This window comes from Bubalus kerabau, chromosome 2 (assembly GCF_029407905.1).
Source record: "Bubalus kerabau isolate K-KA32 ecotype Philippines breed swamp buffalo chromosome 2, PCC_UOA_SB_1v2, whole genome shotgun sequence".
NCBI lineage: Eukaryota > Metazoa > Chordata > Mammalia > Artiodactyla > Bovidae > Bubalus > Bubalus kerabau.
In genome coordinates, this window is record NC_073625.1 from 20,996,172 (window position 1) to 21,007,186 (window position 11,015).

The 11,015-nt window shown below is 43.9% G+C and overlaps 1 long non-coding RNA gene across 1 annotated transcript; it reads right to left on the bottom strand.

The window, feature by feature from the left end:
* Positions 1–238: 238 nt before the first annotated feature.
* On the bottom strand, positions 239–10,176 carry LOC129644628 (uncharacterized). The gene is made up of 3 exons (XR_008710895.1): positions 10,141–10,176; positions 6,104–6,236; positions 239–340 (listed from the first exon to the last, which is right to left on the bottom strand). It is a non-coding gene; the product is annotated as an uncharacterized LOC129644628 (long non-coding RNA).
* Between the last annotated feature and the right edge of the window lie 839 nt (positions 10,177–11,015).

The following is an 11,015-nucleotide window of genomic DNA, read 5'->3' on the forward strand; positions in this document are numbered from 1 at the left end:
AATGGCAACCCACTCCAGCATTCTTGCCTGGGAAATCCCATGGACAGAGAGGAGCCTGGCGGGCTACAGTCCATGGGGTCGTAAAGAGTCAGACACAACTGAAAGACTGAGCACAGCACACACAGCATCTCTCCTTACATGGCTTTTCATGAGGATCACAGGATTGTGCCCACAGCACAGTCGGAGAATCCAGGACTGGGCTGGGGTGGGAAGGCTGCGTGCCTTGTGGTTAAGTACAGCTGTATATTTGGTAGTAGCCGAGCCGAACCCTTCACTTGTCTTCCTGCTTCCCTGTGGACTTCTGCTGGCAGTCAGGCTCCCCACTGACCTGGCTTCTTTCCTGGAGGATAGAGCTTTTAATCAAATGAAACCAGCCTCTTGAACACTCCAGCAAAGCTCAAGCAGCCGGTGATTTCCCCTGACTCCACACACAAGCCAGCAATGCTCCTGCCACCTGAGCCCCTGGATCTTTCAGCGACAGGGGTAGGGGGTGAGGGGTGGGAGATGGGGGGAGAGTGCTGAGGAGGAAAACTTGCTCTGTTGACAGACTCTTTTCAGCGGAGAGGCGGTGGGGGCTGGGGAAGGCTGAGAAACAGACAGAGGTGTCTGCTGCTCCCGGCCCACCTAGGGTTCAAGAGCACAGGCTTTGCAGAGCAGACCTTAGCTCTCCTGGCTCACCTGATCTCTTGGCTTTTGCTCTGGAGTCTGGGATCCAATGACCCAACCTCTTTACTCCATGCCCTGAGCACAGAGGGTTCACTGACTGTAATTATATACCCACATCACAAACATCTTTTCATTCCCTTTAGCTCATGTATTTTCCTTTCCTGATTTTGTCAAGACTGATACCTATATTCCCTTTTTAGGCTATGGGCCAACGTATCAGAGGTTATAAAGCTCTGTAACAGGGAAATTTTACTTGCTCCACATAAATGTGTTGGATGGTGGTGGTAACATGTTTTAAAAAGATTATTATTCAAAATATGGGACTGGGATGCCAGGAGCTGTAAATCTTCCTACAGACTTTGAGAAAGTTACAGTGCTGGTGATTTTTAATAACATGAACTAAAGAGACAGAACAGTCAACTATTTGGTCAGTTCTGTAAAATATCTATTAGGCCATTCGTTTGACTCAGAAGACTATTTAATTCAGGCACAACAGTCTAGCTAGTAGACCAAATGTACACAGACTGGAAGGGACCCAGGTTCTTAAAATCTACGTGTAGTCTAGTTACAAGATTTTACAGTAAGATGTGAATGTCTCATTCCTCTTCTATCCCTACCCTATCCAGCTCTGTGTATGTCCTGCAGCCCGGCGGCCTGGTGACCAGTGTAATCCAATCAGCTTCTCATCTGTAGAGAAGTAGTAGGTTGGAAGGCCAGACTCTGCGGGGCCAGGCGCAGGCGCCTTCAGTCCATCATCCTGCTTTGACAGAGATTCAGTTTTCATGGATCCTATCTGGTTGATTAGGTTCTGGACAAGGCAGATGAAGGCCCCTGTGGGATTCTTCACTGTCTTCTGTCAAACACACTTTGTTTTTAATCAGAACTGCTCACCTAGTAAAGACTCATTAAGCACATGCTGTTGCCAAGCTCTGTGTGGTCCAGAGTGGCCCATCCACTCCAGGATCAGGCTCGCTCTGCCGCATGCCCGAGCAGCTACAGGGCCAGGTTCAGTGAAGAGATCTGGTCTTTGGTATTCTGGTCTGAAGCAAAGGTATGTTTTCTGGAACTCAGTGGTAACACCAGAGCTACTTCCTAACAAGGAAGAATAAGCCCTCCTCCCTCCCTGTCCATGACCCATCAGGAACACTAATCTTGAATCATCAACCCTTTATTCGACTTAAGGTCACTTTTCATCATGAATGCAATTTCCAGCCTGCCTGCCAACCACCTCCAACCAGCTGCCTCCAACCACTGTCAGACTCCTCTTCCTTAACCGTGGCTGTGACCCGCGCTCCTCCCCGGCTCTAAAAGCTTCCAGGGGTCCCCCTGCCTGCTGAGCAAAGAAAACACAGCTCAGCCTGTCACTTCAGCCCCCACACTGTGGCCTTAGCCTGCTTTCTTCACACCCATCTCCCAGTGTCTTTCCTGAAGGAAACTTCTTCCCCTTCAGTTCTCTGTAGGATGCCCAGGACATACCTCGTCTACCCTTTCTCCTGTGTTTTTGCTCATAAATGACTCCTTCCATACTGGGACAGCTCCCATACTTTCCTCTTGCCCCATAAAAATCCTCCCCATCCTTTAAGAACTAGTTCTTTCTCTAACTAATTCTTAATTAATTCAGACCACAGCAACATCTTTCATTGTTTTGACTTCGCTAAGTCTGTTATATGCATTCTTTTGGTGCTCCTGGTTCTTTCCAAACTTATCCCATCAATAAGAAATTGGTGAGTGGGCACTGGCAAGTGTAGGGCCATAGCAATGGAATGCTCTGGGGGCTGCTCCCCTTCTCCTTTTTACAGGGCAGGCATGGTCCGGAGTAGGGAGCGGAGGAAGAATAGGAGACTTCTCAAGGGGAGAGATACCTGGCGTTTGTCCTAAGACAGAAGAATGTTTCTAACTGGCAAGGCTTTATTTAGTAAATGGAATCCTTCACTGTTTTCTGTCACATATGCTTTCTTTTCTAAAGCAAAGGCCTAATATTACCTCCTCTGTATGTAAAGCGGACACCATTAATCTTCCTCTGAGCCCCTCCGGGAGCTGCTTCTGCCCCACGTTGTGAGCAGTGTGGTCACGGACCTCACGGAGCCATTCTCACTCTCTTACCCAGGTGTCCTCAGCAGCAGGGTCCCGTTATTATGGCACAGCCAGCCAGCATCTGGACACTGTGCTGTGGGACGTGAGCCAGACTGGCTGCTCATTCCTGACTCAAGCCTATGACCTTGGCTTCTTCAATACACTAGCCTGCATGAATGAGCCAGGCAGCCACAGAGCACTGTGGCATTGATATAAGATAATGCCTTCATATATTATGAAGAGAGTGTCTGTTCTTCTTAATACCAAGGCATGAGAAAGCCTCTTGAGTTGAATTCCAAGAATCTGCCAGCTAAGATAAAAGGAGCCCTTGACTACAAATTTCAATGCTTGCTCTCTGATCCTCTATTAATTCTTCATATGACTGGGAAAGTGCTTTGTTCTTAGTGGTGGTTTCCTCATCAGTAACTAAAGGGTTTTGTTTTTTTTTTTTTTTTAAATAATCTCTTGGGCCTTTTTAAGCTCTAAAATTCTATAAATATGAATCTTTTTGGTGCCCAAGACTGAACCAAATGACCTTCCAATATCGTGACCCCGAGACTTTGCTGCAATGGCTACTGCAGAGAAGAACATGCATTTGTGGAAATCTATACCAATATTTTTGTTGCTTTGAAATAGTGCTTACAGTTTTTCTCTGCTTGAAGTTTAAAGCCTGTTTGTTTGTCTGTTTAACCTGAAATGATAAAGTTTTCAGCTCTACAGTTATCAGTCAAGATTCTTGATTGCAAGTAACAGAAATCAAGTCTGGTTAACTTTATATGAAAAGGAATCCATTGGAAGATTCTTTGAGATCTCATATTTATCTCTGTTCAAGCAATGGATATGAACTTGGGCAAACTCCAGGATATGGTGGGGGACAGGGAGGCCTTGGCATGCTGCAGTCTATGGGGTCGCAAAGAGTCAGACACAACTTGGTGAATGAACAACAACAACAAATCATCTCTGTGAACTGAGAACCAGGAGGACAAAAAGGGCATGCAGTGAAGAGGCTGGTCTGTTTTTGACGTTTGGCCATTACAGATCACCCTTCTTCCCTGCTGGCTCTATCTCTGGGCAACCAAGTTAAGAAGACTCATGGGTGATTTTCCTAGTGTGTCACTGGTAAAGAATCTGCCTGGCAATGCAGAAGACATAGGTTCAGTCTCTGATCTGAGAAGATCCCACATGCCGTGGGGCAACGAAGCCCATTTGCCACAACTATTGAGCCTGTGATCTAGAGTCTAGGAGCTACAACTACTCAACTCACATGCCCTAGAGTCTGTACTCCACAGCAAGAGAAACCACCAAACTGTGAAGCCCATGTACCAACTGGAGAGTTGCCCCTGCTCAACACAATTAGAAAAAAACCCATGCAGTAATGAAGACACAGCATAGTTCAGTTCCATTCATCTCAGTCACTCAGTCATGTCTGACTCTTTGTGACCCCATGGACTGCAGCACGCCAGGCCTCCCTGTCCATCACCAACTCCCAGAGTTTACTCAAACTCATGTCCATTGAATCTGTGATGCCATCCAACCATCTCATCCTCTGTTGTCCCCTTCTCCTCTCGCCTTCAATCTTTGTCAGCATCAGGGTCCTTTCAAATGAGTCAGCTCTTTGCCTCAGGTGGCCAAAGTATTGGAGGTTCAGCTTCAACATCAGTCCTTCCAATGAACATTCGGGACTGATTTCCTTTAGGATGGACTGGTTGGATCTCCTTGCAGTCCAAGGGACTCTCAAGAGTCTTCTCCAACACCACAGTTCAAAAGCATCAATTCTTCGGCGCTCAGTTTTCTTTATAGTCCAACTCTCACAACCATACATGACTACTGGAGAAACCATAGCCTTGACTAGACACAAGCACAGTCAAAAATAAATTAAAAGATAAAAAAATAATAAATAAAAAAGAAGACCCATGGGTGGTGCTACCCTCTGCTGGCAACCAGGAATCTCAAATAACGCAGCCTCTAACTCAGTACTCGGTCCTAACCCCTCCACTCCTTATCCACAATAAGACCCCATCCTAGTTGCCTTGTCATCAAACCCAGAATAAGCCTTTATCTTTCTTCATATCTGGGAGGCTATGACTCAGTGCTGACTTCTAATAATACTGTGGAAACTGCATGCCAGTAAACTTTTCATATTATCCCAATTTTCATGATGCTGACTCACAAATTTAATAACTTTTAATCTGTAAAAGCAAAAACGTAAGAAAAGTTAATTGTGCCAACCTAACTTTTGAAGCCTAGTCCACAGTTACAGGGAATGAGACAAAATCAGGTAAGACTTAGAGGATGGTGTTCGTTTCCCCTTTCTGACTGTAGGTGTCTTTGTTTTAGAAACAGAACTTAATCCTCCAAAGGACTCCCTTACTTCTCCTTTGCTTAGTTGGGTCTAACGAGGTGGTACTTCTCTGACTCTTGGCAACCATGTACTTCCTTTCTTACCTGGAACCACAATAGAATATGGATACTATTTCACTTAGGGTACATGTTGAATATGTGGCAGGGAGCCAGCCGAACTGTCACATGATGGGAGAAATAAGCCGTATTATTTTGGTTGGGTTCATAGCAAATCTGGTTAGAATGGGAGTCTGCAAATGGAGACAGGAAATGGTAATGTAATGGAAAATATATTTGTATAAATGCTTATAATTTCCCAGATCATTAGGGGAGTGAAAAAAAATACTTGTATTCTGTTGGGATCTTTGGTGCTATCAGGAGTCCCTATTCTCCTTCCCCTGATTTTGAACAAACTTCATCAAACACCTCATCAGGTTGGTATCTCCAGAGGCCTGAGGGGTGTAGGGGAGGCTGGAAAGAGATCCTGGGGCCTACAGTCACACAGGAAAGAGCCTGGCCCAGGTTGGAAGCGCTTGCTGTGTCAATCCAGCAGGCAAGGCCTTGGAGGAAGTGTGGATGTTCTGTGAGGAGAGAGAAAATTGCCAGTGCCTTTGCTTGGCATAGGTTTTCCTTTCTAAGTTTTAGCAACAGGTACTAAGACCATCTGTCCTTTGGCTTCCTGTGGACAGTTCAGGCCTTAACTATTTCTCATTTCTCCAAATCCCAGTGGCCTGACCTGGTAAAGGAGTCCCCCCAAAGCAGGCCCTTGACCATCCCAGTCACTGCACTCGCTCTGCCCTGCCTAGCAAACTAGGGCCCCTTGGCCAGACATCTCCAGACACCTGGGTTGGAAGTAAAATTTTTTGAAAACACAGCTGCGGCCAATCATATATGGTGCTTTCATCCTACAGCAACAGAGCTGAATATTGCAGGGCCACAAAGCCAGAAATATTCACTATCTGGCCCTTTACAGAGATAATATTCCCACCCATGACTCACACTCTGCTCACATCAACCTGCCTACCTTTTCCTGAAGAGATGAGGCTCATCTCCGGCCTCGGTTTCCCTAGGAGAGGCTTCCTTAGGTTTGTCCACATGGCTAAATCTTCCTTCTCCCATAAGGCTCAGTGCAGGCATCAGTTGCTCCAAAGAGGTTCCTGTGACCCCAGATTGAAATAAACACCCATGAGGGATGAGGATTACATATGATTAATGCTTTCAGGACATGAACACACTGTCTGATACAAAGCAGGTACTTAATAAGTGGGCTGGATTTGTGCACTAGGTATCCATGGTTCCATTGTGCTGCCATCAGGAGCACACAAGTAATGGCCAATGGTGTAGAAATGGTTTGCTGAGAAGCTTAATGGAAAATGCACTGGGGCTTCAAGATTGAATAAACTTGCTGTCAAGCAAAATGAACTGCTAGGTCTGTCTCAGATCTCATCCAAGGGAGTTGAGTCAAGAAGCCAGAATTCTTTTTGTTTTGACAGTCACAACCCCTCAATAAGAACCTCATACGCTCCATGATAGAAAGGCCTCAGGGCCATTGACAGAAATGTGCCATGCTCCCTCTTCATGAATGCCAAAGACAAGTTCTCCCTCAGGTTTTTCCAAAACAATTCTGATTCTGAGATTCTATTAGATGCCACCTGCCCTAAGCTCTGTCTTAAAATCCTGCAAAGAAACCCATTTTGGGTTGGATTGCCAGAAATACAGGTAATTTGAAAAACTGCTTTCATGAACCATTCACCACGGAAATGTCTAGGTGTGGACTTCTTGGTGTAGAACAACTGAGCATTTCCATATAAATATGCATGAATCTAATTTACTAGAGTGCTAAGTGATTAGAAAGATGGCCCTTAGCTAAACAGTACCTTGTACTATAGTGTACAATGACAGGATGTTAGTTCATTTTTATCGTAAAACCAGGTTAAATGATGGTCTGTGTTTAGTTACTCAGTCATGTCTGGCTCTTTGTGACCCTATGGACTGTAGCACGCCAGGCTCCTCTGTCCATGGGGATTCTCCAGACCAGAATAGTGGAGTGGATAGCTGTTCCCTTCTCCAGGGGATCTTCCCAACCAGGGATTAAACGCAGGTCTCCTGCATTGCAGACGGATTCTTTACCAGCTGAGCTACCAGGGAAACCATAAAATGATGGTCTAGTAAAGGACAAAATAAGAGATGAGAATTCATGAGTTAATATAGAAGGTGATACTGGAAGAAGTTAGACACAGTCATTCCTTTTGTCACAGACTTGTGAGCCAATCAGAGTATACCTTGGGATGTTTGCATAAGACTAATTTAAATTTAGCTTTTAAAGGAACTGTCATATTTGATATGAAATATGATCTTGTCCAAGTAAGGAAGTAAGTGCCCTCACTCTGGGTTAAAATCCAGCAGGCAGGGTTTGATTTCTCCAGTCCTGTTGACTGCCAACTATGCAGGCATTAAATATCTGTAATGTGACCCTACCCAGACCTTTTCATTCCCTTCCCTTCCTCCCCTTCCTTCTCCCCTTCTCCTCTCTATCCCCACTCCTCCTTCTTCTTTGCCACTTCAGACATAATGAATGTTAAAACTAGAAGACGATGTACAGTTTGTCTAATTCAATGCTTTCATTTTACAGATGAAGAAAACAAGATTCATTGTCAGAGATCCAGAGTACATTTCAGGGATAAGACTTGGACTTACATGCCCTGGCTTCTGACCTGATATCTTCTTTATGACATCATGCCCCTGTCAAAAGTGGGTAGAAAAGTTACAAAGATGAAAATTGCATCAGTCAGACTTACTGATTTAAACAATAGGAAAACAGGTGATTGGTCAGGGGATAAATTAAGTCATTGATAGTACCTCCTGACTGGGGCTTTCCTGGTGGCTCAGCAGTAAAGAATCTGCCTGCAATGCAGGAGATTTGGATTCGATCCCCGGGTCAGGAAGATCCCCTGGAGAAAGAAATGGCAATCCACTCCAATATTCTTGCTTGGAGATCCATGGACAGAGGAGCCTGGAGGGCTATAGGCCATGGGGTTGCAAAGGAGTTGGACACAACCTAGCAACTAAATAACAACAATGACACGTCGGGATTACCTCAGGATAAGAGTTGGGAAAAAATGCATATTTTAATTGTCCATGAAGACTAGCGAATAGTCATTTAGCTCAAATGTGCCCCTTAACATTTGCTGGTGCTGAATAAGCAGGCATCATCTTTGAAATGAAAGCCAGTCCATGAAAATGCATGACCACTGATAATTAAGATAATGGGACATTTTTATATACTGATTTGAAGTTCAAGGATTTCTGAACCCTTTAAAAAATGAAAGAAGCCCAACATAATTTATCTTACTGTATTTCAATATAATGCAGTATCAGAAGAAACCATTGACTTCCATTGCTGCTTTTTTTTTTATTAGTGGAAAACTTTAATTTTAAAAAATCGTTAGCTATACATATTCTCAAGAGGGTTCCACAGAAAGAAACACTACTAACAGGATTCTCTTCCAACATCCTGCATCTCTTAAAAATCACATGTAATTTTCTAAAAATCCTGATAGTTTGTGCCCTGGTTTGCAACATGCCATATTTGAATTTGACTAATCATTGTCACTGGTGGGTCATCCACTGAACCCATGGTGGCAGGAGTTAATGGGGCATCCTAGTGGGGATATCCGTGGTTGGAGGGAGTGAATTTTTATCCATTGTTAAATAACTCATTGGCACCAACAAGACTCTGTATGTCCTACTGATAGTGGACCTTTTTTCTTCTTGTAATGCTACAGAACATTCTCAGTGTAATTTGTAACAAACAGAGATACAGATAATGCCTCATACTCCATAATATTTAAATCATGGCAATAAATAAAACTTGACAGACAGAAGTTTGTCTTGACTATTTCCATAGCCATCTCAGTGCCTTCTTCCCGGAATAAAGCTTCCTTCATTAATATTCCTTTGGGTTTTAACAGATTTAACATTTCAGAGTATACCTGAGCCTGGGGCAACTCTTCTCTTCCTCATCTTTGTCCCCATCATTCTTAATTACTAAGAGTTTTAATATCTTGTTTCAAAGTCACATCACTGTTATTTTGATTGCTTCTTGATCTGCTGCAGGGGCGTACAGACGGTCTTACACAAAGCGTTTGCGCTAACATCTAGTTTGGTTCTCCCATTTATTATTTGCCTGATTTGGGGTAGGTCATTCTACCCCTCTGAGCTTTTCAATGAAGAAGTAAGACAGCTGACTTAGATTATTTCTAAATTCTGGTCTAGGAGTCAAAACCTCATGTATTCACTGATATGCTGTATGTTTTTATTATAATTCTAAGTTACAGGTGAACTACTTTAAGGGGACTTGGGGTGGGGGGGCAGGAGGGATAAAACTGGAAAAAGATAAAGCAAAATGACAAAATCCATGATGGAGATTGAATTTGGAAGGAGAACAAAATGGAATTTTCTGTATCAGTCAGCATTTGGAAGAGGTATTTGGAGATGCTCCAGAAAGGCTGGGAGCTGCCAACAACTCACAATGCAAGCAGCTGCCTTCTCAGCTGAAGGCCTGTCCTGGCCCCCCTTCCTCGTTCCTCTTGTCCTGTTTTTCTCCCAAGTTTAAACAGGTGAAAGAAAGTGAGAGGATATAAACGGATGGTAATAAATTGGGGGTGGGAGAAGCTATAGTGAAGCATGATGGGAGTAAAATCATCCCCCTCACCCCAGTTTTATGCACAAAGAAAAATACCATAACAGAAAGGTCCTGGCCCTCAGAGCTATTTCAAGACTTTGGCAGCTGACCCATAGGAAGGGTGGTCTGGTTTCCACAGATTCCACACAACAGACAATCTTGTATAAATATCTCATGCAGTTCCTGTCTCTGTAACAGTCACTGCCTTGATGACAGAGTTTGATTGAATGCTTTTTCTAATACAGGCAGGTAAGGAAGAGAGAGCTGTAAGAGTCTTTGTCCTTTATCACATAGAAGCCTTACTAACCCCTTTCACATCCCCGCCTCAAACATCCAAGCCAGCTGAACAAAGCCATCCCACCTCCCACACAACATACCCAAACAACATAAAACAGAACACCCAAGTCCATGTCAAAGAAAAGATCATCCCATGACACCTCTCCTTCCCAACTTTGTAAATTCAACACACTTTCACAACAAAATGTGAGCTCTCACTGGGCTGAGAGCCGAGGAGTCTCAGTTGTTGCAGCATGGCTCTTGTTATGAGCTCATGGCATCCACCTGGATGGGCTCCTGCAGACCTGCATAACAATACAGATGGGCTGATGGAGCCCTTGTAACAACACTTGGGAGAAACTGCTAGGTTTGCTCCAAGACTCTCTCTGCCTAACTTGTCACCCACTTTTAGGCAACACAGGCCATTTGGCCTAGCCAGTTCTCCTTGCCACCATCTCCTGGACTGAACTCAGCTAATCCTCTGTGCTACAATACTACTGTTTCCTCAGCCTAGATATTTAATGTTAAGACTAAACATTGATGAACTTTGGTAGTGTACTGTGATGATGTAGAAGGGTAGGATGAGGGGGTGGGTGGGAAGGAGGCGCAAGAGGGAGGGGATATATGTATACATACAGCCGATTCACTTCATTGTACAGCAGAAACTAACACAACATTGTAAAGCAATTCTATCTCAATTAAAAAAAAAAAAAAAAAAAAAGGATGTGAGCTCTCATTCTCCCTCTAGGCCCAGTAGCCTTCAAATGGGATTCCTAGTCACAAAGGCATTTTAACAAAATGTTATTAAATAGACAATCTTGATATCCTATGTATTTTTACCCATAATAGGTTATCAAGTGCAGGATAGTGCCTAATTCTGATTCACCTCTGGAAAGAAGAAAACCAGGAATCTTTGACTTAATTTGTGGCAGAATGATTTTGATTATACACGACAAGAATTTCCTGTCCAAATGAT